The following is a 17,587-nucleotide window of genomic DNA, read 5'->3' as shown; positions in this document are numbered from 1 at the left end:
GAGACACGTGTTTATCGACGAAGGCTTTGACCTGCATCGACAGGAACACAGACTGCGGGTGAATGCGATAATTCCTCTTACACCCATGCGATGAGCAGCAATGCTCAGTCGCCACTGTGGTTGGAAAACTAGACTGGAGCAAAAAAATTACAGTAGAAACACCATCCCTGTCCTCCATGCTGCTAAACACGCATCCTGGCCTGAGATACTACAGCCTGCTGCTGTGCTCCCGTGTGGTGACTGCATTTGTGATCCTCCAGCAAGAAAACTGAAAGCTGAGACCTGGTCTACTGAAGCAGGCTGGCCTGATTGACAGACACGCCAGGGTGATGTCACAAGGACGCGACTCCACCGCCGCACAATGCTGCCGGAGATGATGTCGCTCCGGATGGAGAATCACGAGCAGCACGTATGAGAGAGCCACCGGACACAGAGGTGTAGAAACCACATCAACCACCTCACCACTCACTTCCTCAAAATATCCCTCAAGAGTGGAAGACCCGACCAGAGCGACAACCACGGTACAGCTCTGATAAATTTATGGTTGCGAAGCCCTAATACAGGACACGTATAGGCAGCAATATACAGTCCTACATCTGTGTCCTGTGAACAATCGGATGTAGTTTTGAGTGTGTGTAATACTACAACCCTGCCAGGACTGTTTTCTGTTGTGTGCTGTTTCCTCTGTACTACTACAGCTTTTATTTTGAAGGGTGCTCTCCCCGTGTGTCAAGTGTTTGTAGTCCTTCCTGCCTTTGATTCCCCCCAGTGTACTCTCCCACGTCTTGGTATTAGTTCTCTGTGTACTTACAGCTCGGTCAGATTACCAGATTGTCTTTAGGCCTATTTGCCTACTATAATGGTCATGTGATCATTTCGGTCCTGTAGGATCTCTGTGATTAGAACAAAGCCGCCAGCCCGACTGTGGAGAGGCGTGAAGCTGCCCGAGGCTGCTTCTGTCCCCCCCGACAGCCACAGCAGCTCCTGCATGAGGGGGAGACAATCTGCTCGTGACCCACTTTTCAAAGTTACTGATCCATTTCTCCCAGACCTGTTTTGTGGAGGAAGAGTTTGTCACTTGGGTCACAACAGTGTTCTTTGAGGGGCAGAAGCCTGCACACGTTGGAAGGTCCAACCTTGGTAAATTACATGTGAATGTAAAATGCTGATTTTCCTCAGCGCAACGACATCACATCCAGGTTCAAACGGCAGTGATTCCAGGAGAGCGCTCACACTTGGCCAGGTTGCTTTGTACCCTGCTGAAGCGCACGCGTCCCATCTCCTCACTCCCCCCGCTGGCCTGCTCCCTCACTGCTCCGGGTGCGAGCACGCCTACGCCGGCGCTGAGCTGTACCGGTCTGATGTTCGGTTGTGAATCTTGCAGATCTGATTACACATGTATGCCACGCCAGTCCACCACTTCCGACCATGCTGGGACCAGACTGTACCTGTGTGCGAGGATGGTAAACTTCTGCAGGTGTCCTGATAATCCTTCTCTCAGTAATACTACTCCTACTACTTTGGGTCAAGCTTTCTAGCCATCCCTTGTGGTTCCAGCATCATCCTCTGGTTTTCTAGTGTTTCCTGTGTATGACCTTTTGGGCCACTTCTGTATTTCTGCCTTGCGCCTGCTCCTTGTTGGTATCACTTGCCTTCACTGCCAGACCGTCTCCGTGTGAACTTCTGTAGGTCATTGGACATTGCTTCTCTGCCCATCCCTTGTTCAACTGTTTGCCAAGCTGCCAAAGCCAATTAGTGCGTTTTTTGGACATTTGCCTCTCAGGCTGCTCGTTGTGTGGACTGTTTGCCGAGCTTTGATCGTGTGCGCCACCAAAACACTCTGAACCCTTTCTCCCCCCCCCGCCTCAGTCTGATCCTGCTCTTCAGTCTATTTCCTGGCTTATGCTTGTGACAACTGTGGACAGTCAGTTTGACATCACATCTTGTATTTGTGTTGGGACCTGTTTCCTCCCTCAGAGGCCTCGCTGTGATAGCGTGAATACGTTCATTTCTACCTCACAGCTCCCGCAGGATCCGGTATCAGCATGCATCTGAAAAAAATCCACCACATATCATCTGCTCTGTGCGATGAAGACACTAAAAAGCCAAACCTTGTCTGGGCGAGGTTTGGTTTGAAGTGATGACAGAATTATTTATAACTAGCTCTCTGATTATGCAACAAAACATCCCCATGAAGCCGACACAAAGAGACAGAGAGAAGAGGCCTTTTTCATCCGGCCATACCAAGTGTGCCTAGGAGACTCTGGTTTATCCCTCACATTATGTAACACCCCCTATCTCCATATTACGACTGCGGCTGTGTCTTGCTGTGGACGTATGTTTTGTTTTTTCGGCAGTGTGAAGGTATGCATATAGTGCCTCCGGTATGGTTGTGTCATGCATGTAAATTGTTGTATCATAGTATGAGCAGACAATTGGTTTACTTTGTGGGAAGACTTGAGAACGGGGGCCAAAATGATGTCATTGCTGCACATCTAGTAACCTCCCTTTGACTGCATGTAGCTGCTACACGGTCCGTGTATCTCTCGGGTTCCACAGTGGCCCTCAAATCCCTGCGCGTGCGTCATGCTGATGGTGTTGATCAGTGATGGGTGTGTTCTCCTGGTCACGTCTGGGCGGTCGGTCACTGTGGTTTGGGTTCGAGAGCTTCATACAGTTTGTGTGTCCTCTGCTTTTTTAATGTTAGGAGCTCTTTGAAAGTCAAAACATTCCACACTCATGATGTCCCAAACTCAGGGAGAATGCCTTTGCTTTTGTTGTGTGTTTATGCTTCCACACGTGAAAAGACTTTAGAGGTTCAAGGGCCACGGTATGAATGCAGTGTCTCAGGAATACCACCGAGAATGTTTGCAAAAAGATGGGTTTTTAATGAACGCAGCCTTGTAATTTATCTTTCCGAGCTCAGTCAGAGCAGCGACGTAGTTTGGATCGATTTAATGTGCCATTCTTCTTAAATTAAAGCAGCTGTTCTTGAATTATAGTCTGCAAAATAAAAGTTGCCATCTGTACCGCCTGAGCAGTGGCACTTTAAACCATAAGAAAGAGGGACAGTGACTGAGGGTCACTGATGCAGTTAGTCAGCACAAGCTGGGGGAAGAAAAAGAATACAAGGCCGAATTTCAAAAATAAGGGCAGAAAGTGCATCGGTACAAGAGTGGGGCGACTGCTGCTGGAGCCAGAGAGCAACAGTCTGAGACGCGGCTGGTTCGCTGTCACACGATGACTCGCTTCCAAACGTGGAACCTGCAAGCCTCAACATTCCGAGACCAGCACTCCTCAGTGTCAGAGATCCTACTCACTGCAGCGTTTTAGGGGATTTTCTGCCAAAATTACAAAGTTGCAAACACAATATTCACAGATTTCGAGATATTTGCTTCTGGAAGTTCTGGAATTTCTTCCGACTAAAACAGAGAGAAATACGATTTAAGACGATTTAAATGTGATTCATAAAAATGTCAGTATCAGTGTGACCTGAAAAAAATAGTCCAGAAATGAGTATAACTAGTTTGATTTGTGTCTTTAAGGCTCAGTGGTGAGAGGTGCTTGTTGGCAGCTACAGAAAATACACAAATAGACACAACAGAATATTAATGTTTCACATTGTGTGGAAAATTACCTGCAAGAAAGCTAGAACGATGTTTCACATTTGCACACTGAACTCATTAAATTAACATGTAATGCTCCCTCCATGAGCGTGGATTCCATCCATCCATCGTCATCTTCCGCTTATTCCTACACATTAAGGGTCGCGGGGGGGTGGAGCCTATCCCAGTGTCAACGGGTGAGAGGCGGGGTTCACCCTGGACAGGTCACCAGTCCATCGCAGGGAGAGACAAACAACCATTCACACTCACACCTACGGCCAATTTAGAGTATCAATCAGCCTCGTCCCCAATTGTATGTTTTTGGATGGTGGGAAGAAGACGGAGTACCCGGCGAGAACCCACGCAGACACGGGGAGAACATGGAGACTCCACACCGTGCCCGAACCGGGACTCGAACCCGGAACCTTCTTGCTGTGAGGCCACAGTGCTGACCACTGCACCACCGTGCAGCTGAGCGTAGGTTCCTCTTCATAAAATCCTGTTCTCATCAGGAGCAGAGGACGACAGACGCCATCTAGTGGCTGTTGTAATTATGACCACATGAAAGTTGGGAGTTGCATTACGTCAATAAAAGGGCCAAAGAAAAAAAAACCTGTATAAGGAGGTAGAGGGAGGGACCAGACTTTTGACTTCGACATGACTTCTTTTTGTTCCTGTTATTTCATTTGTTTTTTTATCATAACTGAATTTGTTGAAAGATATTCGGCCAACTTGAATGAATCCTTTTGTTTATTGACAGCCATGTGAGAAGTGACTGATGGTGGTGGTGTCACATGGTTTGGTCTAGATCAAACGTCTCGTGCGGCTGCAGGGAACCTGCTGTTTCATGTGAGAACGAGGACACGATCAGATCTGATCCCTCAGTGAATCATGCAGTTTTCTTATTGGATTCCATTCGTATTGAAGGAAATGTGAAAATATTTGTGACCTCCATCAAAACTTGAACCTAGAAATGCCACGTAGCGTTTTATAGAATTCAAACATGCTCCAATTAAAATGAGTGACGACACTCTGTACCCACACGCTTCAACTGGATTCTGTGCCCTCATCATCACAGCCATTCTGGTTTGGGCAAAACTGGCCTCTCACCAACAAACGTTTGCGCTGTCCTTCTTACATTCAAGCGTTTGTGATCAAGTCGAGTTTTGCCTCCAGCTACTGAGAATCTTGATAGATGGGCGGCAAAGAGTTGTGTCTGCTCTTGGGAGCTGGATGCATGAAGGGAGACAGTTAAACGTGATGAACTAACATCAACAATATTGCTGAAGTCACGCTGAGTGTGCCGACGTCTCGATGGGCCATCCCGGGCTGAACACTACCGTCCGCCAGCTTGTCACGTTAGCTCCTCTGTGTGAGCGGCGCAGAGTGAGAAAACAGTCCTCGGGTGGTGCGCTGACAAAACCACCATCTCCAACCGATTCCCTCCGTCTGAGGAGTACGGGACCATCCGCGGCAGGCCTTTCAGCTCATGCGCCGACCACTCAGCCAGGCCTGACGTGCAAACACTGACTCAGGCCAAACCAACTGCACGCGGCGGATCAACATCTCATGTGAGGAACAATGGGCCTTGAGAACATTTTGATTTCTCTTCCTCTAAATGTGCCGCAGACAATCAGGTCCCAGTGGTTCCAGACAGAAGACGGGGCGCATGGAGGGAAGAAACACGGCTGTTTTCACTGGCGTGTTTCTACGCACTGGAACAGTCACGAGACAACAAGCCCATCGAACAGACATCAAACTTCATAATCCTTTACAGTCACAATATGTGGATTAACTTCCGTGTGAATTTGTGGGTTAACTTCTGTGTGAACTTCTTTTATTCATATTCAGAGATTACAAATATTGATTTGTGCAATAATCCATCTTAGTCCTGGCAACTCAAGTCTGGATATTTCCAGACATTTGACTCCACTTTCAGACGGAAACCGTTCTTGCCCTCAGTCCTTTTTTCTATTTTCCTTCTGTTAATATGCTGCCTTTCTAGTCTATTTACTGCAGCAGCACTTGTTCAAACTAATTAGCTGCTGAATTAACATAAGAAACACAACATTTCCCAGCTTCCCCTGGGGTCTTTTTAATTCGCAAATATTGCAGTCCACTTCATATTTGATTCGATTTTATTGTTGAAGTGCATCCAAACTGCTTGGCTCACCCCCCCCCCCCCCCCCCCCCATCCTCAACACACACACACACACCCCTTGTGACTGTCTGGTTCTCACTGTTCATATGTGGGGGTGGGGCGATTTAGAGCAGGCAGCAAAATTTGAGCACAACAATAAAAGGAACGGCTCTTACCAAGTAAAACTCAGCTCCCTTCAATCCAAACCAGAAAAAAAATCCCTGAATGGGATCGAGTCTTTCACAACCTCAGCAGTGGGACGGGTCGCATGCTGCCTTCAGCCAAATGTTCACTTAGTGTGGAAACTAAGGCTCCTGCCCCCCCCAGCGCCTCACTCACTCACACACACACACACACACTCACACACACACCGCCAGGGAGAACACCGCTTCCCTGTGTTTTCCAGCCAAGTTTTGTGAAGGCCCCGCTCCAACAGACTCACTTGATACGTGGTTTGCAGCCTCATGGAGTTCAAGAATAGTCGAGCTGTAAGTTGCTCTGGCATTTTAAGGTGGTGCTGCGTCCCCGAGGTGTCGAGTGCGTGTTCCTCCTTTCCCTCATTTTACAACTGTGATTGTTCTGTCCGAGGGCCAACGTTCTAATCAAGTTTTCATTCATGAAGCGAAGCATTTTTGTTGTACATCTTAATGCTGTCTAGGGAGACAAAATTCTGGTTGACTTGTACAACTTTTGTGACTTATTCATAGAGAATCGAGGGTGCAGGACAGACGACCACCTGACCAGCGTTTGGTATGGATGGCCTGCTGTGTTCAGACCAAAGGCAAAGCAGATTTCTTCATGGAAGAGTGATTGTGGGTATAAAAATGATCCTTAATAATTATTATTTTCTCTCAGTTCAGACGAGAACTGCTCTGAGAGTCTCTGCGTGTCACAAATTCCAACTTTAGTCTGAAAACATGCAATCGGAAATTCGAGACGCATTTATTTCAGAGGCATATTTTGCATCCAGAGCTGAAAAGATTCCCTGAGTGACTCTGTTGCGAAAGCCCGGAGGCTTCATTTAAACCAGTCTGAATGGTGTTTACTGTTGCACGCATGCCGCCGATGGCAATGGTGTACCGCTGAGAAAGACGAGAGATAACGAGGAGTGAAGATTTCAGTATATCACACAAGTAGAGAAATCATTTAAATGGAATACAAGCATGTGTGAATTTGTTTGGTAGCAAGTGTGTGGTCGACGGACCCTGTGTGTGCGGCTGTAATGTTACAGCTGTGACTGCGGCGGTGCAGTTTGTGTGCGTTAACGCTGCACGTCTCAGCGTTGCGGTCGCAGCTCCGATGTTTCATGAATCAAAAGTTGCCTTTCAGTAACCACGTGACACAAGTGTCTGGCACCAGCGACGTTTCTGCCGAATGCTGCTGAAGCTCAAACACAGCGGTGATGTCAAGGATCAACGCGTGACACCCTTGCCAGAATTTATCGGATGTAAACCCCAGCACAAAGTTCCCTGTTGTATTAGGAGCACAGCGCAGTTGCTAACTGTTATTGGCTTCTGCCCCGGAACTTTCTTGGTCAGCTGACAAAAAGTTGAACAACCTTGTACCAAAGTACCCGACAAATACGTTTAAATTGCAAACAAAAAAGAAACAAAGAGGAAACAGTGACTGCCAGGAAGGCATAAAACCAATCAAAACTCAAACATGCAAAACGCTGCTGATTTATATTGGTCTCTCTGGTAATGGCAGGAAATAAAAATATACCTTAACTAAAAATGTGTTCACACAAAAACTCATTAACTAAAATTTTGTTTGCAAAATAAATTGACGATAATAAAGATTTGCTCACAAAAATAATCATCAACTTGAAGAGCACTCTTTTGGGATCAAAAAAATGAAAATTGAAAGTTTTCATCACCTCAAATTGTATTGTTGCAATGAAGTCTCTCTCACTTTTAGTGAGAAACATGGGCTTGCACCTCACTGCGGATCTTTGTCGTTCTTGGTGGCAGGGAGGCAACTGTGGTGATCAAGCTCTTCTCCAGGCACAGTCTGTTTCTCTGCTTCGGTTTGATCAGCGTCACTGCACAGTAGGAGGCCTCACATAAATATGTGGAGGCAAAGGGTAGCAGCTGCTTCAAAGCTTTCTGTCCCAGCTCAGGGTGCTCCTGCTTCACACACACACACACACACACACACACCCAAAACGGTGTGAGAGTGGATGTGCCGAACTTCATCTGCAGGCCACGGTCAGATGCCACTTCCGCCATTTTTTTCCTGATGAGTGACAGGAAGCTTTCTTCTGTTGCTTCAGATAAGAGAAACGGGTTTCTCACCCAATCCAGCCGCGCAGATTTTTCCTCCATGTCAGCAAAGTAGGAATGAAAAGCATTTATCAAGTTAGCCAAGTGTCCCGTCTGTCTCCACATCCTCATTGGAGACCTGAGGACAGCAGGTGAAATCCTCCTGAGCACATGCCCTTGCCCACAGCTCTGCTTTCCTCAGGAAACCACCCACCTTGTCGTACAGGTTCAGGATGCTGGTGTCCTTGCCCTGCAGACACTTTCAGCTCTTTATGTTTGCTGACTGTGTCAGCCAGATAGCATAGCTTTGCAAGCCAGTTGGGAGTCCTCGAACAAGGTGGCACGGGGAGATCCGTGATCCCAACACTTCCCTGTGAATCACACAGTGAGTCCACTTAATGTCGGGTTTGTTTTAGTTAATTGGCGCGACAAGGGCTGCCCGTCATTGATCCAGCCGCATCGGTGTAGCCGCTGCTGCAGGATTTCCAGCTGAGACCGTTTTCAGAGAAGAATGCATTACGACTTTAAAAAACAGCCCTGTTGTTCTCCCCTCTAAACTTTTGAAGAAAAGTATGTGTTTACAAATGTCCTCAGTCTCAATGTATCTCACAAAAGCAACAAGTTGTGCATTTCCACTGACATCTGTGGATTCATCCAGCTGGAATGAAAAAGAGTCCCCAAGTTTTCCCACAACTTGTGCGACAGTGTCTGTACCCATTTTATCTACTCTGTGGCAAACGGTGTCTTCAGACAAAGGCAAAGTTTTTAATATATCCGCTGATTTTTTTTGTCCAGCATGGTTTCAGTCAATCCAACAGCAGCGGGGCAGCACAGTGGTCATCACTGCGGCCCCCCAGCAAGAAGGTTGTGGGTGGAGCCCCGGCTGGAGCACGGGGTCTTTCTGTGTGAGTCTCCATGTTCTCCCTGTTCCTGCTGGGTTCTCTCTGGTACTCCAGCTTCCTCCACAGTCCAAAGACATCAAGAGGGGACCAGGTTAATGCAGACTCTAAATTGACCGTAGGCGTGGCTGGGAGAGCCAATGGTTGTCTGTCTCTATGTGTTGGCCCTGCCATGGACTGGTGACCTGTCCAGGGTGAAGGCTGCTGGTATAGGCTCCACCCCCACCACCCTGAACAGGAGAAGAGGAAGAAACTGGATGGATGGATGGATGGACAACAGCGGCGGGGAGCAGCAAGTCTTCAGCGACAGTGAACGTTTATTTGGCTTCAGCTACAAGCAAAAACACCACGAGGCCTCCAGGGCTTCGGCTGATGTAGTGGAGGCTTTTCACAATGTGTCTTGGGATGACTTGAAGCCAGAAAGTTTCCTCTTGAAGAACTCTGGTGTCTTACCAACGTGACATCCATGTTGTGTCGTGAGATGCCGCTGGAGATGTGCTGGCTTCATGCTAACGTTGGCTAATTTCGGGCCTCTGGCATGTGGCAACTCCTGGATGTAAATCCCATGAAAACATAATCCTCCATGGCTCTGGTTTTGCCTTCTTTTTCTCTTGTTTATTGCCTCAGCCACGTCTCCATCGTTACGGTGCATCTTCAGGGTAGCGGCCGGTGATTGACAGGTGATGCAGTCTGGGTCAATGGGTCAAACTAACTTGGTTTGGGGAGAATCCATTTTTTTTTAAGGATATTAAAATTGTATATAAATTCAGTGCATGAACATGCATTTGTACATTATTAAATGTTGATCATTATTTCTCAAGACTTATTATTAGGCCTACTGCGATATATTTTTATCTCTCACGTACCCCCATTTGAGAACCACTTTTCTGAGCCCCTTTTCTGCCACGTTCAATGTTCATGTTGATGAGTTGGATACTGTGCAAGTAACACTGAGGGTAAACTCAACAAGTGTTCCCTCGGCAAGTCAACGTGAGCAGCCAAGCATGCGAGTGTGAGCAGGAATGTTTTTGAAACGTTTTAACTTGATGCTACATGACTGCGTACTTCTTTTATTCATAGATGACAGCATGAATCGTTCTTGGTGAAGAGACGTGGCAAAATGAGGGGACCGCACAGTAAAAAGACCGTGATTTTAGAAGTTGTTTTGACTAATTCATTGCTCTAAATCCTGGACTTGAGAAGGTCGGCGCGCACAGACCAAGGCCTGATCGCTGCGGTCACACTCCTAGCCAGATGTCAGCCACTACTGAAGGTTTTAAATCAATGTAGGCAGCATAATTTTCACATATAAACCCTGATAAACTCATGATGCCTCATAAGAGTCCAAGTCCAAAGAAACGTCAGCGTGCGCGTGTGAATGGATCTGTGCCTTGGCAACACAAGTGTGTGTTCCATCCCCACACTGACACACAAGTCATAGAGCCCTGTGTGGTTGCTACCGATGCCTGTGGTGACGTCCGGGGAAGGGATTTAAACCACAACTTTAAAGAGAGAAATAAGATTTGGGTTCTTACTGTAAAGTAGCAAAAATATGTGTTTCTGCAAACATTAGACATTAAGAGTCTTTGAACAATATGCAGGTAGTTAGGTTAAGATTGTCATCGTGACATTTACGGTGTTACCCAACCGCTTTGCTTTTTTTTTTTCTCTCAACTTTTAGAATGTAGCTTCTGCTTGTATGGAACAGACAGATCGGAAGCGCTGCACGATTACACAGTTGAACGTTGTGTCTTCAGAGCGAAAGTGTTTCTCTGGAGGACCAAGTGTTACATTATTTATCTTAAAACAAATTTGATACTTTCCATCATTTCGAGTGTAACGACTTGCTGAACGCCAGCAGCTGTGGAGTGATATCCAAGTGTACAGAGCATGAGCTGATAGAAGCGTACGCTGAGAAAAAGGCCTCTGGTTGAAATATTTGCACTGCTTTAAATTTCATGTGCTCACAAATGAGATACAAGAATTTTGGGCCCCTGGGTATGTTTTTCAAAAAGTCTGGACTATCATTTCTACTTTTAGTGACAACTTCCTTAGGCTGACATGAATATTTGTGACATATTGTAGTATTTCCACGGAGAGGATTACATTTCATAGTCAGTATAAAACCTTATTTCCAGTTGGATGTAGTTGGTATGATGTCATGATCAATTGCAGGGAAGCTTGCATTGTTCATCTGATGACATATCCCTGAAGTTGTAGATCTCACCACACGAGAGCCAGTAAAATGCATTCGGCGATGAGTGGCTGAATTAATACTGCAAGTCAAAGACAACACACGCGCACCTCTTTTTTTTTTTTTTTTTTTTTTTTTTAGGTGCAGGCTCTGATAACTGCAAAGCTGAAGAAAAACTTGCAACAATGTATTTTGCTTCCAGTTATTTAATTATTGCATTAAAAATGTGATTTTGTCTCCATCTGGTATCCATCTTTTTTTTTTTTTTTTACAATTAACATTAAAGGTGTAATTAAATGGTGCCAAATTCTGAGCATTGTACTGTCTTTCAATCACGATGTCTCGTTTTTTTCTCCTCTCTATTCATCTGACATTCAGCATCGGTTTCGAAATTAATTTTGTGACGTTTTCTTCATTTTTCTGTGGAATGAATGAGTGTGAGCCACATTCCTTCTGTAACAAAAACCACCTGCACCTGTTTCTTTCATTGCCAACAACTTACCTGTAAAGAGCCTGTTAGGGCAAAACAAAACCAGAAATATAATAAGAAAAAAGAAAATGATATCAAGGAGAACAAACATTATTGAGATCCATGTACAGGGCCTGCCTTGGTTTATCTGTCCTACAGACAAGCCACCTTGCTGGCAGCAACGTCTGAACCAGATAATCTACGGAGGAACAGCATTCAAAATAAATGAGATTCTGGTCCTCTGAGCGAGAAAAACGATGGAGAACAAATGGCCAGCGTGCGCGCCCACTCATAAATCACCCAGTTCTGGTGCAGCATCAGACTAGGGTTGGATGGTGTTTGCCAAACTGTAACGTGTCAACATCCATGGTGAAACATTGCCAACAGAAGATGACATCATCCTAGTAAGGGGGAAGGGTTGAGGTCCTGTAACAGAAACATGCTCACTAGCTCACCGCTGTAGCAGCAACCTCCAGTTTTAGGTTCAACACGGCTACGTTACAGACATGTGGTACGGGTACTTGTCAGGCCGCTAGATATGCTGAGGAAGCTAAGCTAAAACAACAGCTGCTGGTTTGAAAGACTGACTCTAAACAGCGACCTGCAGAAAAGAAATACAGCTGCTGATGTAACAGAGCATCTTGAGTTCACCCAGCCGAGCAGCTTTAATGAGAATATAATAAACAGGACATAGAGATGTTGTGTCAGTGCAATGACCAGCAGCTGAGGTTTCCCGCTCCCACAGTTCAAAAGCTGAACCCTCCTGCTGTACGGTAATTCTGAGGGGACCCAATTCCTAAAATACTCTTAAATCACGATGTTAAAATGGTTGAGGGCTCAGTGACTGTTTGCCATCCACCTTGGACTTTAGCAGCGACCATCGGCCCATCCCTTCGTCACACCTCGCTATCACGCCTGCTTCCGAGAGCCATTGATGCTTTTCGGGAACCTTTCAATCCCCGTGTTACCATCCTGATGAAGTTAACTGGAGTAAAGGATGAGGTTCAAGCCAAAAACGTGCCCCTCGACTAAAACGCTCCACTGCTCAAGAAGAAGACCAAGCAAAGTAAGAGGACAGTGCCTGAATTGATAAGGCGTCTTTTAAGAGCAGGAATTGAAAAAGGTCCCCTTCTTGGTTCTGGCACAGAACCATGCAGGCTCTTAGGGAGAGGTTGAGGAACAGTCATATTCTGTTTCATCCTCAACCTCATTAAACCCTGACTTGACAAATCAGCTTGCTGTGCTTTAGGTGCACCTTAAGCCTCCCTCTGTAATCAAGGACCTGCATGGCATGTTGGATGAACATAACACCCAGTGAGCCATCATGACTTCTCCACTTCACCTGCCCCAAGTCTTCTCCGATCCCAGTCCAGTCTCAAACTGCGCTTCCAGAAACAGTTTCCTGATTGCGGAGTTGCGCATGGAACTGTGCTTGGCTCCCGTAGTCTTCTACCCATGATCATAAGTGCCTTGGAGGGCTGAACAGACAACTGGAAATATGGGAACGATATGAGTGGCCATGACATGGACGCCCGGACTACCCCGCACTCTCTTACAGACCCTGATTGGTCTTGGCACAAAATGAAACTCAACCAAAGCGTGCAGCGCTGCCAGCGCTCTCCAGTGATCAAAGCCTACTGGAGGTCCGTGGCACAGTGAAACTCCTGGGGTGGGGGTGTCACCATTCAGGTCATATGCCGACCTCCGTGTTTCGGCTTTGCATCACCTATAGAAAATCAGCACCTGAACCAAACTAAACTGGCTTCTCTCTACACAGGCTACATGTGTCTGGTTCTGGAATATGCAGGTCCTGTCAGGAACAGATCCTGGACGGCAGACTAGACTGCAACACTTGGACATGCAGAGAAGGGCCAGAGGCACTTGGGGTTCCTTGAAGCTCTCAGCGCTCCTGGATTGTGCTTCAGCTTGAGAGACACGCTACTAGGTCTTGACTAGGAAGCTGACGAAGTCAACTTTATTCAGCGTCTGTCCACTCTCAGGGATGAGCTCACAGTTCATCATCCAAGAAACTCAAACATGCTGATAGGTGGAACCAAGAGATGGAGATCCACAATCCACACGTGCCCAGATGCTTAAATGAAGCAGAAATGATGTACCAGCTGTTTGAAGCGACACGTGAAAGACGTACTTAAGATTGCTACGAAGAAAGGGTTTAAACTGTGCCTGTTTCAGTGTTTTTCTATCTCATATTTTGTGATTTATCTTTAATATTTCAGATTTCATTGCAACATTAAACTAAATCAGTGTTCTGCATGACAAACGCCTTCATGAACGCTGAAAGCTCATTACACCAAACTTCAACCAGCTTAGTGGGTATTGACATAACAGCTGTGGAGGTCCACAGATCTGGTCCCAAACTGGGGTCTGGCTGATGCTTCTTGGCTCCGTAAACGATCAATATCATTAATGATTTATCGTTCTGGGATTCCAAAAGTCACTGAGGGTCCAGGAAGGGGTTTTTTTGTGTTAAATTGAGCAAATTGGCATAACCTTTACCAGCAGGGATCTTTTTAAAATACGGTGCTACTGAGTGTCTGAACATGAATTTATTTTAGAGGGAAAAAATTACTGCAAAATACAAGTTATTGTTTTCAGATTTGATTTCTGAGGAGGAGAAAAGAATGGCATATCCTGCAAGGTTGCCCTGAGCGGAAAGGCCTCAGATAAATCGTGTAGCACAAAGGATATTAAAATTCATCATTATCATCATCATCATCATCATCACCACCACACCGTAAAATTGAGGCCAGAGGCTTACAATTGCTTGTTATTGAGGGAGGAGATGGGGCAGACACTGAAATATTAAAGAAGGACAGGTCTGTTTGTGTGCGCGCTGCATTATGCAGGAAATTAAATAAATTATTTTCTCTCAATTCTGGAAAAACAGAACATATTTTTTAAGACTCTGAGAATTAAAAGGGTTCAGGAGTTACACTCATGCAGCCGATCGAGTCTGTTTCTTTTGGCTGGTCACAAACATCAATATTTAAATAAAATTATCGTATTTTTTTGTTTGAATGAGAAATGAATTAGTACCTTTACTAATTTAACACACTGAACATGACTGTCTTCAATGGACGGCACAGATTGAGTAGCATCGCCCTACGAGGTGGCATTCACCGATGCCCTTTGGCCGCTGCGAGCACGCACTGCCCTGCACCGCCTTCCTGCGGCTGCAGCTTCCCCACGACCCTGACAACATGCCGCGTGAAGCAGAGGTGCCGTGTGCACGAGGGCCGGTCACCAGCACGTGAGAATCAGAGTCTAGGCAACGGATACAAACGTGAATAACGATGGTCGCCTACCCAGTTCCCTGTGTTGACGTCGTCACCGGGGTCAAAGGTTTTGTACGGATCTGGCGTCTAAATTTCAGAGGTTACCTACTCAGTCTTTTCCTTTAACCTTAAAAATATTATACGTTACTATTTTAACACCAAAGATAGAACGCTGGAATATGTTTTTTTTTTTTTTTAAAGCTTTAGATTTACTCTGTTGCCTTTTTCCTTTAAACCTCTGCTTGCTTGTGTGTTTATTCGTACATAAATCTCACCTTGTGGTCTTTAGGTTTTGTTTTTTCCATTACTTATTTGTTTTTCATTCTTTTATGATTAATGATAATAATCTGTATTTGTGGACTGGAACCTGATCTTTGTGTGCTGACTCTCTCATCCAGCTGTTTCGTACAGTCTCTGGTGGTTCAGAATAAAAGGAGCTGCTGCTGCTGAATCCTTCTTTCTTAACAGTGTTGGCAGCTTCTGGAAAAGGGGGCCAGCTGAGGCTGAACAAATCCAATCGTATGTGGTCAGACTCGCCGCTGCTCCGCTCGTCTGTGGAGCCTGGTATCACGCTAACATTAGCAGGGTTGATAAGACAAACAAATGTCGTCGAACCCCAACTTCTTCAACACGGTGCTTCTCAGATGTTTTTGGTGCCTCGATGGTTGGCTCAGAACGGCTCTGCTCGCTGTTGTCTCATCGGTAGCTTCGTTGAGGGATAGGTCACAGATCATCTGCTGGATGATGAGGGAACTACTTCAAAACGGTGCGGCCAGCTCGTAAAGATGGCACTTTGGACAGGATGCCACAGTTTGAAGCCAAATCCTTCAGCCCATCTTTCAACAAACGTTTGAGCTTTGAATGAAAAGTGACAGACTTGGTGTGCACAAGTCGTTTCTCTTCCAATGAAAGGAGATGTCAGACATTTCAAGTTCAAACGTTTCTAATATCGGTGTCTGTCTTAAACACAATCGTTCTAAACGTACGTATCAGCTTAGACTTTCCATATCTGGGCGTCAGTATTCTTACAATAATGTGAGCATATCGGTTCAAACTTTCACCCCACAGTGGAACCAAGTGTGTGGGTGAATGCAGCTTCAACGCGGTAAAACGCCGGTTGTGGCAAAAACGTGTTTTTTCATTAGTTATGAATCCGTGTCAATCTCGATTAAAAGGTACGAGGAAATAGAGGAAAAAGATGTTTTCTCTCAAAACATTACACTTCTGCCCCAGTCTGTGTGAATACTGGAATCTGATTGGCTGCCGGGGAGGTCAGGTGGGTGTAGACTAATTCCTGACAAGCAGACACCCACTTAGTAGATAAAATCAAAGTTCCCACTCACCTGCTTCTAAATTAACTGTCAGCTGGAGATAATCAGCCATGCAAAGGTCCTCTGATGGTCACATTATGCTGTGAAAATGTCACTTTTGTAAGTTTTGTCATGTTTTTCAAGTGAGAATAAAACCATTTAGATGCTCAACACGTGGTCAGTTTATCTGGCAAACGGCAGGTGTGAGCTGATCAGGACACAGTGACACGTCCAGTGTGCAAGAGAAAGTGTTGGCAAACAAAATGTCCTCTCATAATTACAGTTTGTGAACGCTACACAATGATATTTAATTTGAAACTCGCTAGCTTAGCGGTGGCTACTTGCTTGTAGGCTATTTTTTTTCCCCTCTCCTGCTGGCGGGTGCCGTCTATGTCTTTCCTAGGATAGCGAAGGACCCTTTTCATGGCATAGGAACCTCATTGGAGGAGAACTGCCTCTCCAGGTCGTAGTCAATCGCTCACACGCTCGGGGACAGAGTCATGGCTTGTAAAAGAAAACACACAAAACTATAACTCAGTGGATGTACTGTTTTATCTTTGGTAATTGTCCATGTTGCGGTGGGATAAAGGTTATTGGGAATTAACGGACTTCGTCAGAGGCCGCCCCCCTCACCGAGCACTGACCCTCATCCTAGCAACCAGCCAACATTCACGGAACCGAAACTGAGGATGTGACCCCAGATGTGATTCCAGGGAAAACTGTAGAGGCAGAATGAGTGGATGTTTCATGCTGAACATGAAACACAGAGAGAGAAAAGGCGTTCAGCTGCGAGGACGCGTACGTCTGCTGTCCCCAGCGCTCGGCGAGGTGCGGTCGTGCGACGCGACCAGCGACCACGGATAAATCTGCTCTGCATTCACACGAAACAAGAGCGAGAGAAAAATGACCAGAGAGAAGAGAGGGAGAATCAAAGAGGGAGTATTATACAGGAATGACAGGCTTGAGGCAGATCCAGTCCGGCTCCGGCTGAATGACTGACAATAAGCCTGTTAAATTTGGTCTTTGTATCCACCCGTGACCTTCTAAGAAGATTTACTGTGGCTTTGATCTTTTCAGCTGCTTTTAATGGTTCGGTTCGCCCAAACTTTTCAGCGGCTGCACTTGTTTCACTTTTAAGAGAACCTCAAAATGAGCAATGGTAAACGCTGTCAACGCCCCCCTACAGTCGCGTCCACAAGGAAACCCATTCGAGGGGAAGCGGCGGAGGGATGCTCAGACAGCGGACAGAAGATCCAAAACAGATCAATACGCAATTAATTGATGGTCAGGTTCCAGTAGAAATTATGAGACATTCCTGTCATGTGGGCTCCTGCTACTTAATGAACTCTCACCAGTTACGTGACGTAAAAGATTCGACGTAGCCAGTAAACAACTGGGCTTTGAGAATCCAGA

General features: G+C 45.9%; 1 protein-coding gene across 2 annotated transcripts in view; it reads right to left on the bottom strand.

Annotated features, from left to right (window-relative positions):
- glra3 (glycine receptor, alpha 3) overlaps window positions 1-17,587 on the bottom strand; it is a 54,477-nt gene that overhangs the window by 35,565 nt on the left and 1,325 nt on the right. The window lies entirely within an intron of this gene.

This window comes from Aulostomus chinensis, chromosome 8 (assembly GCF_037954235.1).
Source record: "Aulostomus chinensis isolate RoL2024-O1b breed Wild chromosome 8, RoL_Achi_v1.0, whole genome shotgun sequence".
Taxonomy (NCBI): Eukaryota; Metazoa; Chordata; class Actinopteri; order Syngnathiformes; family Aulostomidae; genus Aulostomus; species Aulostomus chinensis.
Note: the sequence above shows the minus strand (reverse complement) of the source record. Positions and strands in the feature narration are given on the sequence as shown.